Here is a 10,669-nt window from a genome sequence, read left to right on the forward strand (position 1 = left end):
TTTATCCAAATAAATAAGTGGTGAATGAATACATTGATATACTTCTGTGTTTAAAAATCAATTTGTTTCTGTAGAAATCAAATTCTGGATACAAAGCAGTAAGCTCTAATAAAGAAAGGCGGCTTCCAATTTCTAGGTTGGGTTCTTGTCATAAATTCACAAAGATTTTCTTGCAAACAACCCTTCACTCGTGTTCAGAGGTGCATGGGATCCAGGTGCACACACTGTACCTTGTGGTGTTACTGCATACAGCCAGAAGGGTGCTAAAGCGTGCACAGCCTTGCTTTGTATGATCAGCCCCCAAATGACAGGGGCCATGCTGCAATCCTTGCAACTGCAACATACTGCTTCCATATTTCTGTCCCCAAGAAATATTGAAAGCTTGTCCATCCTAAAGCATGCAGAGATGGATGAGCTTGTAATCACTTAATTGATACCAGTTGACAACCAAATAATAGGGTAAGCACAATTGCTTCTGTGAAGCTGGATTCCTCTGAGCTTCTGCTAGCCACAGAGTTAAAGAGGCTAGCCTTAACCTCGCTGCAGTTACAGCACAAAGTTTAGAGTGAGGAGGTGTCTCAGGAGACAGGAACAGAGTCCAGATTTTCTAGCAGGAATGTATCAAACTAAAGGAACATTGTGCTTTTCTAGCAAATCTGTGTCCTCTCATCATCAAACTTGGAATTGAACATACAACCAAGAAATTAGGATTTTCTGGACCATGGTCTTGCATATTGCAGTTTGGGAACGCAGACAACTCTCTGCACAGAGCAGAACACATGAATGCAGCTGAGCAAGATGCCTGAGGTGGCTACACGTCTGTCATTATTTCATCAGCTGCTTCAAGATCTGACAGTTTCCAGGGTGCTTCATCCTCAGCAGAGAAGGGAACTGTTAAAACTCTGGAACATACTTCGCAGGTCAACTCCTCCCCACGTGAACACAAATGTAGTATAAAAGTAAATAACAAAGATAAGCTGCTGCCTTCCCCTGGTGCAGAAAACGCCTGCAACTATCACAGAGCAGCAGCAAAACCCCAGTCATGTCAATGCCATCAGCTGCCTGCCCCCTCAAATTTCTGTAGTGCCACCCAATAAAATCTAGTTTCTCACTTTATTCTTAAAAACATACCCTGACTTGACTGAGGAAGAGTGGTGGTCACTGGCTCTGTGTCCAGGTGAAGGCTGGTGAAGAGCTGTGTCCCGCAGGGTCTGTCCTGGGACCGGTGCTGTTTCATATCTCTCACTGACATAGGCAAGTGATCAAGTGCACCCTCAGCAAGTTTGCAGATGACACCAAGCCAAGTGGTGCAGTTGATACACCAGAAGGAAGGGAAGCCATCCACAGGGACAGGACAAGCTTGAAAAGTGGGCCCACGTGAACCTAACGAGGTTCAACAAGTACAAGGGGCTGCACCTGGGTTGGGGCAACCCAGACAGGAGCACAGACTGGGAGAAGAGCTCACTGAGAGAAGCCCTGCAGAGAGGGATTTGGGGGTTCTGGTGGACAAACAGATCAACATGAGCTGGCAGTGCGTGCTTGCAGCCCAGAAGGACGGCTGCATCAAAAAAGGAAGGGAGGGAAGGGATTGTGCCCCTCTGCTCTGCCCTTGGGAGGCCCCACTGGGAGTGCCGCGTCCAGGTCAGAGGTCCCCAGCACAAGGAGGCTGTGGGGCTGTTAGAGCGGGTCCAGAGGAGGCCATGAGGATGCTCAGAGGGCTGGAGCAGCTCTCCTATGAAGACAGGCTGAGAGAGGTGGGGATGTTCAGCCTGGGAAAGACAAGGGTCTGGGAAGACCTCAATGCAGCCTTTCAGTACTTAAAGGGGACTTATGAAAAAGATGGAGAGGGACTTTGTACATGGACAGATGGTGAAAGGACAAGGAGAATGGCCTTAAACTAAAAGAGAGGACATTTAGATTAGAGGGTAGGAGGAAATTCTTCACTCAGGTGGTGGTGAGGCACTGGCACAGGCTGCCCTGGAGGTGTTCAAGGCCAGGCTAGACGAGGCCTTGGCCAGCCTGATCTGGTGGGTAGCATCCCTGCTTTTGGCAGGGGGTTGGAACTGGATGACCATTAAGCTGTTTTGTGATAAGAAATGAATCTAGACAGTTAGTAGCAGGGATAAAACACAAAGACTTCATCCAGGGAACAAGCCCTGCTTTTGGACTGGCTCTACACTAGTTCTCTCTTGCGGCTGAAGGGAACTTCAATACTCTTTCACCAGGGAAGACTTCTTTTTTTATTCTAACAACGTTTCTTAGTAATCAAAAAGAGCAAAATAAACCTAAACCAAAAGCCCGTAAGACAGCATGATGCCCACGTCCTTCTCTCATTTCTAGCTGCAGTTAAGTATCGAGTGAAAAGCAGTATTATGGCCTTTTAAACAAGAATATTTTTAAAGACCAAAGAAGCAATGAATCCCTGAACCTACAGCACTATATGTGCTACTGATACTTTATGGAACACATGGTTCAAAAAAAATGTCTATTTATATTGCACACATGCTTAATCATAGATATAAGAACTTGGCAATGAACTTAAACTCTAAACATCTTTAAATTATTGCACATAAAACAAAAGAACTTAACAAAAGCAGATTACAAGCTACATGCTTACGTCTCAAACGCAAAAAATGGATTTAAGCTCAAATGAACTTACCTCTTCTATTTTATAATCAAAATTCCTATCACTTCACCTACATGGAGTGAAACCTAACTCCCTAAGCATTCTCAACACATGGGCATGCAACAGAAAACACACACAGGCTGTCTAGTTGTTGAGATCAAGAGCTCCATAGGCTTGCATATAGTAGCACAGTATATCCAACCATCTATGGGAAACATAACATGAGAAGCCCAAAGACACTTTGAAATACAAACTGCTTTTCTGAAGCTCCGATTCCTGGCAGAGCTAAACTGGCTTAGCTCAGCTTTATTGTTTAAGAGCGCTGAGGTTAGCCTACGCTACACACTGCAGCACTGCCTGGAAACCCCAGGGCTACAAGTAGTCAAGGCAGAGCAGTCCCACTCAGATGCCGGCTTTGTCCCTGTGAGGAAATACAAAGCCATCATAAAGAAATAAAAGTCTTCCATCCAAAAAAAAAAAAAAAAAAAAGTCAATGAAGTTCAGGCAGCATTGTCCACTCCTTTTCCCATTCCCCAACCCCACATCTCCGAGTATAGGTTTAGAATACCATTTCCAATCCTACTGCTCCACAGGCTGTTTTCTTTTAAACCCCACACCGATGGTACTTGTCAGGCAGCTGTCAGCACTTCCACTGGGGTGATGGTCCCTGAACCAGCCAAGCCTGCCCGAGCTGTCCCTAAATATAAGCTGAAGGGCCCTACTGACATACCAAGACACTAAGGGCAGTACCTGCCTGTCACCATTTACGTTCCTCCCAGTTTTGACTCCTGCAACAAGGCAGAGGCCCCTCAAGTCAGCACAGCTGCTCCACATAAAAGAGCTGCTCCACCACTGCCCTAACCTGGACCACACTGCGGTCCTTCAGGAACCACACAGTGGCATCCACAAACAAAAGTTGACAAAACTTCCTTTTCTGACCCGAAGTCAAACGCATTCCACAACAATTTCACTTGAGATTTTTTCTCCAGCTGCAACTATGTGAAGAGCAAAGTAGCAGGTGCAACTATCTGAAGAGCGAAGCAGCAGGTTAATCTAGCAAGTTCAAACCTGCCTTCAAACACGTTTTCCTTCACACTTCAGGCCTTACAGCCTTGGCTAACAACACTCCTACACCAGCAATTTTCATCCTGTGGTTCACACTTCTCTGGGGGGCAGGGAAGGAGATCATGAACTATTTGTGACAGATTCACAAAAGGAATCTAAGAAAACTGGGTTTGTGCATGCTGTATAGCAACCTGTGCACAGACCCATCTGAAATTTCACACAACTCCCCCTTGAAATACGGAGGGGAGATTGCAAGAGCCTGAAAACTACCGTCTGCTGTGATATTCCCATGTCATTAGAGAAGTCATGGGAATTAGATTTAAGTCTCGAGAAATCCAAGTTATTTTATCAGCACTCCCTGTCCAGCCTCCACAGTGACAGACAGGACTTATCACTGTCCTGTACCTTAGTTTCTCCACCTGTAGAACAAGGAAGAAATTATTGCATCTGTAGCTTAGGATCTAAGACCTACCTGGGAAGAAGCATTATTTAAAAGGTATGTGTTGCTCTGCCTCTTAAATTCACCTCCGTAAACCTCTGCTCAGTACAGCAGGTAGTCACCTTGAATTCTTGAGTCTCCCGTAATCAAGTTCTGGGATTCTGCACTGGATGCCACAGAGCTATAAACCATCTTGCTTGACTACACATAAATAACAGCTGTCACGTTGCTTCCGTGTTTACACGGGGTGGGGGAACAGAGGAGGGATGGGACACCATAATATTCTGCTAATTGCTCTGTAAATATTAACGTAGCTGGTGACAGTTACACCATTCTGAGTCATCCATTTCCAAACAATTGGCCACCCAAATCCCAGTAAACATTATCACATAAAATTAGAGCAGGAAGAGAATGCAGAAAAGCAACAGCATCAAAGCAGCAGGATAAGCCATGCTACAATTATGATGGCATTAAGAGAAGTCTTACCTAGAAGAACGACTTATTCACCCAGGGACAGAAAGAGAAGATTTCTTATAACCAGCACGTTCACAAAAGTACTTCCATTGCTCCCAGTCACTAGGTAGGGAAATGATAAAAATCCTGCACATCTTCAAAGATGCCTTGGTCATTCACACCCTGAAGGATGCTATTTTATTCAAGCAAGTTTACTATTTGTCATTAATCACACATAAGGTTTTGCATACAGACCAATGTGCTAGCTACCATCCAAACACAAATTTACAAACATTACCCCCATTCTTGCAAGTATACAATCGTTTTAATAATTACATATGTATTCAAGATCTCATATACAATTCTCTCATATTACTTGATCTGGCCTTCCCATACCCTTGCTTTTCAGGTTCCATCTGTATTCCTATTGCCTCCTGGAGAACCCCCAAGGAAAAGATTTTGTGCATGCTTATTACTTTAAAAAATGCCTGACTTCATCAGAAGTAGTCTCCGTTCTGCTCTGTAGAAGCATCACCCAAAACCAGTTTAAAATCAGTGAGCACTTCCCAGCAGCTACACTGAGCCTGTAGAATCATATAACTGTAATTACTTTACGCACTAATTTGTGCAACAAATGAATCATGCTGCTCTCCATCCATCATATTGTTGCTTCAATGTCTACCTTCCTGGACATTTCTGCTGGTTTTAAAATATAAACTTAACAATCTATTTTGACCCTATTCTACCCAACTAACATCCCAGGAGTCAAGGAAACTAGATAGGCTCTCGGCACCAATCAGCACTTTCTGTCCTTCATCCAATGCCTCAGCTGATGCTTCCTACTGCACAAGCAGATCATTCACAGGCTTGCTCAAACACGCAGTTTCCACCAAGAAAGCTTTAGCTGAGCCTCTCAGGGGAAACAGGACACAGGTCACAAGTTTCCTCAGCTAGAGAGAGCCCAACTCGCAGGTACCACACTGCAGACAACTGCCTGCCCAAGTTTGCGAGGCTTATCTCTGTGAAGAGCCAAAACCAGCAGGATTCCTTCAGACAGAAACATGTATCCTTAGCAGGACACAGAAGGATGGAGGAGTGAGAAGAAGAATGAGGAAAAACTTAAGAACAATGAAATTACAACTTTTAGGCTAAACATTTATGTTAACTTTGGCACACTGGGCTGCACAGAGAGACCTACAGTGGTACAGCATCCTAGCCTTAGTAACAGTGCAACACAGCTGTGTCACATCTCCCACAGCTGTGGACAGGCCTACAAAAGTGCTTGTGCTTTACTAACAAGTCTGAAGAGAAACAATTACCAACAACTCTGCTGTTTGAAAAACAGCAGTCCTCTTGTTATGGTGTTCCCATAGAATGTTTGCACTTAAGTCTCATATTTGTTTCCATCGTGCATCAGAATGAGTACTTAAAGTTTCCAACACTTCATTCAGTAGAAAAATTAGAAGCTGACTTCTTTCAAGTGTATGGTAGTCAGAAGGCTTTCACCTGGCTGCAGCATTGCAAAAGCTACCACATTATACAAAATCCACCCCAGCGTTAGGCAACAGGCATTACTGCCTGGGCAGCACACTGTTAGTTCTGAACATCATTTTCCCCTATTAACACGCAAGTGATGTAGCTGCTTTTTGTTGTTGTTGTGTGTGTGTGTTTTTTTGTTTGTTTGTTTGTTTGTTTTTCCCCAGGATAAGCATATTTAAAAACATAACGCATTAGCTTCACTCTGGGAAAACCACCATTCTGACCATGGTGTCCTCCTTACCTGAACCAGACCCTTGGAAAGTTTTATTAATTTAAGTTAGGAGATGACCTCCTGCTCAGACTGTCACCTTCCCAGGCATTCCATATGTTTGCTTTACCAGCAAATACACTCACTCTCCCAGACACATTTTTTTGCCATAAATGAGAATTGCTTTCACAAATAAATGCCTTAAGGAAAAAAATCTAATGGCACCTTGTGAGTAAACTCACTACTATAGACTAGTTAGAACCATATATAAATCTTCAATTTAAAAACTAAATAAATAAATTACCCAAGTGCACAATGTTATCTTTTTGCCTCCAGAAAAAAAAGAAGAACGAGGAAGGCAAAATTAATATAAACTTACATTTTACTCATTTTGATCATTTGCATTTCATGGTAGATCAGCTAGTACTGCTCCCGTGAGGGTTTAGGAGTTCTCACTTCCTTTCATCTAACCACCAAATTCGTATCTAATTGTCCTGTACTGCCATCTCTCTGAACTAGTGATCCTCCGGGATGGCTTCAGGATTTTCCGACTGTAACTATCTAGCACAAGGGGTTTGTTTATTTTGGGGGGTTTGGGTTTTTTTTTAATGTCTCTTTGAAGGATTAAAGTCAAATGTCTCACCGTACCAGCGTGAATTATATCTCTACAATACTGCCAGTAAGTTAAACTTGGGCAGCCAAATATTCTTATTCAGCAAGCTTTCACCATGTGTTGGTGGGAAGCCAGAAACGGGGAATGGATATCTGTGTAACAGCAAAACTAAGCTCACTACATTAACACAAGTTCTATAGAGCAATTAACACAATCAGCAACACCACACTGCTAGTAACATTTATAGGACTGCCAACAAAAAAAAAAAAGCAGGATTAAAAAGTCATAGAAAATTAAAAATGCTTTTAAGTATCACATTGTTCTAACTTAATAATTGGAAGAAAGCTATACTGCTTCACTTTGTGTTGAATTACAACACAAAAGTCATGGAACAAGTATTACAGTAACCTACGTCTAGTGAGGTACTGCCCATACCCAGATGATTTTGCAAAACATTTCTCAGTTCCATGCTTTTGCTAGTAGAAGAGGTATTTTTCTTAGATGTTTCTCTATTGCTCCCCATTCACTTGCTGTGTCGCACACACTGTTCCATTTATAGACACAAGAACTTACTGCTTCATTAATGCAGAAAAATCCTTGATCAGGGAAAAGATTTTTAAAGAAAAAAAAATCAATTCCAACCAGGAAAGCTTAATAAAGCACAGAAGACCTGTCAGATTGGCGCAGAAATAAAGGTAAAGAGGGTCTTAAGAGGAATGTAACAACATGCTGCAAAATACAGCTCCAGTAACTCATACTGCATGGCAAAGAAACTGCTGCATTTAGGATTTATTTATCAATATATTTTTATTTATGTATTTAACATACCACGCTCCTGGCAAAGGTGAATTTTTCCATGGGTATTTTAAACATCCACTCTCATTTACCTCAGGTTTAAATCCTTCTTACACAACAGATCACAGGGAAGTCCTTTTAAAGGGGGGGCAAAAAGTCAGTCAGTGAAGAGGCTGGAAAATAAGAACCTGTAGGCGCCATCTCTGAGGTAAAGCTGGTCCCCAGACCCCAGTCTTCACCACGTACCTCATCAGAGCTGGAGGAGAGGTCCGAGGCTGACACAGGTCAGCAGCCAGCGGCACTTGTCACAGCTGTGGGCACAGCTGCATGGCCCAGAAAGTTTTCTGTCAGAAGAAACAAGAAAAAATATGATAGTACAATTTGTGGGGCTGAAAGCCCTCAGGCCACAAGCACATGATGCTCCCACAGCCTGGTCTCCCTCACGAGCCACTTGAGCGATGGCATCAAGCCTGACCCTCCCTGCAGGAGGGCCCCGTAACTTGCAGCACCCAGAATTACCGTGAGATAATTTAACAGTAAGTCACCACAAACTCATCTTCGGGGCAGGCACGAGCAAGGAGTCCTTCCCGGTGGCACCACCGTAGTTATGAGGCGGCAGAGCCGGGATGGGGCTAAGGAGAGGCGTGAGGAAGGAAAAGAAGATGGCGCCGCGGTGCTTCAGGGGCTGTGGAAGGGATGAGGAGGGAAGGCAAAATGGCGCCCCCTGGCGTCGCGTTGGGGTCCGGCCTGGTTCTCTGAGGGAAAGTGGCGGGAAGGGGAGGAATAGGCAGCGCCCTCAGCTGAAGCCGTTCCTTTTCCCCCTAATCCGTAAAACCCATAAAATTTGTTGCTTTCAGAAAGTTATTTGAAGGGGAGAATTGCGTTATCTTCTCATGTCCTGTTAGACGTGGGGCATCATAGGCTGGAATAGTGGCATTGGCTTGTTTCAGCAGGTTAGTCAGCTTTTAGTGCAAGCAAATGCGAATCCTTAGTTGGAAAAATCGCAATTAGTTCAAGATGATGCTAGTAATATCTGTGGCTTTTGTTTTTTAATGTTGTGTAGGTGGCTTTGTGCTGATAAACTCCAGGTAATCCTGCTTTGATAACCCCAATAAAACACAGTAGCTGTCAGAGGATGGAGAAGACACAAGGTCCATTGTTATTAGCCAGGAGTTTGCAAACATTTGGATATTAAAGCTGCACTCTGGTAAGAAGCACAAGGCAAATAAATTCCCTCAGCTTTGCCCTGCCTGTCTGTAGGCCTGGCTTCAAGGAGCAGGCCTCTGGGAGCTGTAGATGGAGGAAGCTGAGCTCACCGCTAGTGATTGCAAATGTTCTGTCCCTGAATCACGGGTTCATGGGTAAGGCTCATTTGTGATAGCTTCAGGCCAAATTCATCTAACCCAAGGGGGTTTTAATTTTCTTTTAGTAATCTTATTCAATGAAATAACACAGGCTTTTTTAAAAATAAACAGCTCTGTTGCTCGATGTATTTGGATGCAAATTAGGAAGAAATAAGCTGAGGCTAATAACTTCCTTTTTTTTTCTTTCTAATTTTGTTGCTTGAAATCCAATTATGTATAAAATTCTCAGACTCAAGATTCTCTTTAAATACCTGATATTGCAGGCAGCATATGAAGCCAACAACACTGTTGTTCCTAGTGCAGTGAAGTTTTTGTGGGTTTTGTTTTTTTTTTTCACACAAGACTGCTGCTAGCCCTAATATAACTCAAACTGTACAGTAAGTACTAGTCTCAGTCCTAGAGCTTGCCAAAAAAATCCTTCAGTATCAATTAGACAGCTTTTAACGAGGCTAAAGGCTGAAGGTCGTATGTGCCTTTCATGATGGCCAGTAGTAGTGCTGCTGTTGTGCATGGAGGAAGTATTCTAAATAGGGCTGATATTTTTCTAGTATTTCCCAACCTTTCCACCTTTCCGTGATAAGTAGTAGGAAGAAGCAAAAGTGAGCACAGTGTCCAAAGTTACTCCCGATCTCCAGTGTGATTTCTTTATGCATACGTTTTATCTTGCTGTGCTGCTGTTTCTCATACCAATCATCTGATCTAATTCTGCAGGGAAAGACATACCCATCTATTGCATGATCCTTATTTCCATTTACACAGCCCTGGAAGGGATTTTTTGTTGCCAGATAGCTATTGTCATTATCAACAGGCACTAATTTTATTTTTCTGCAATAAAATGCAATATTAAAGTTAATACACAGTCACTGTTCAGGCAGCACAAAAAAAAAAAAAAAAAATATATATATATATATATAAAATTTCTGTTACTTTAGGAACACTTATGTAATATGGAAGGAGGTGCCGTGAAAATTACCTATTTGTCCAGCTGAGAATTCTTCTCCTATGTAACCTTTGTAATATGCTGATTTTTCCATGTGTATCATGACTCCAGCAGTCTCTAGGCAGAAAATGCTGAACTGTGAGTGACTTTCCGCCCCTTCAGGAATTCTGGTAAGTCTGAGTAATGATCACTTCCATTCTGAAAACAGCTGCAGCGAGGAAAGTATCGGCTTGCTAAAGATTTCCCTGACTAATAATCCCTTTGCATTTCTTTTATGTATGGCAGAGTGATGTTGTCGTTTGTCTAATAAAAAATCTTCTAAAGCTCAATAGGCTAGTGAAGATGTAAAGCAGGGTAGATCTTTGTTGTCTGCATGTGAAACATCTGTATTTAACCTATAGAATTTAAAGATAGTCCTGAAAAATTCATACCAGCTATTAAAATAATAACTTGCAGTGGGAAAGCAGCATAAATCATTGCTGCTTGTGTTGGTTGGCAGCTTTCTAATTTGTTCTAAACCAGGCAGTAATATTTCACTTTCCTTGTGAAACTCCACAAATGTCTTTAAAAGTAGAAGACACTCTGTGTATCCAGAGTAGGCCAGACCCCAGTGTGTTTGTCTCCCTA

This window comes from Netta rufina, assembly GCF_964035555.1.
Source record: "Netta rufina genome assembly, chromosome: 21".
Lineage (NCBI taxonomy): Eukaryota > Metazoa > Chordata > Aves > Anseriformes > Anatidae > Netta > Netta rufina.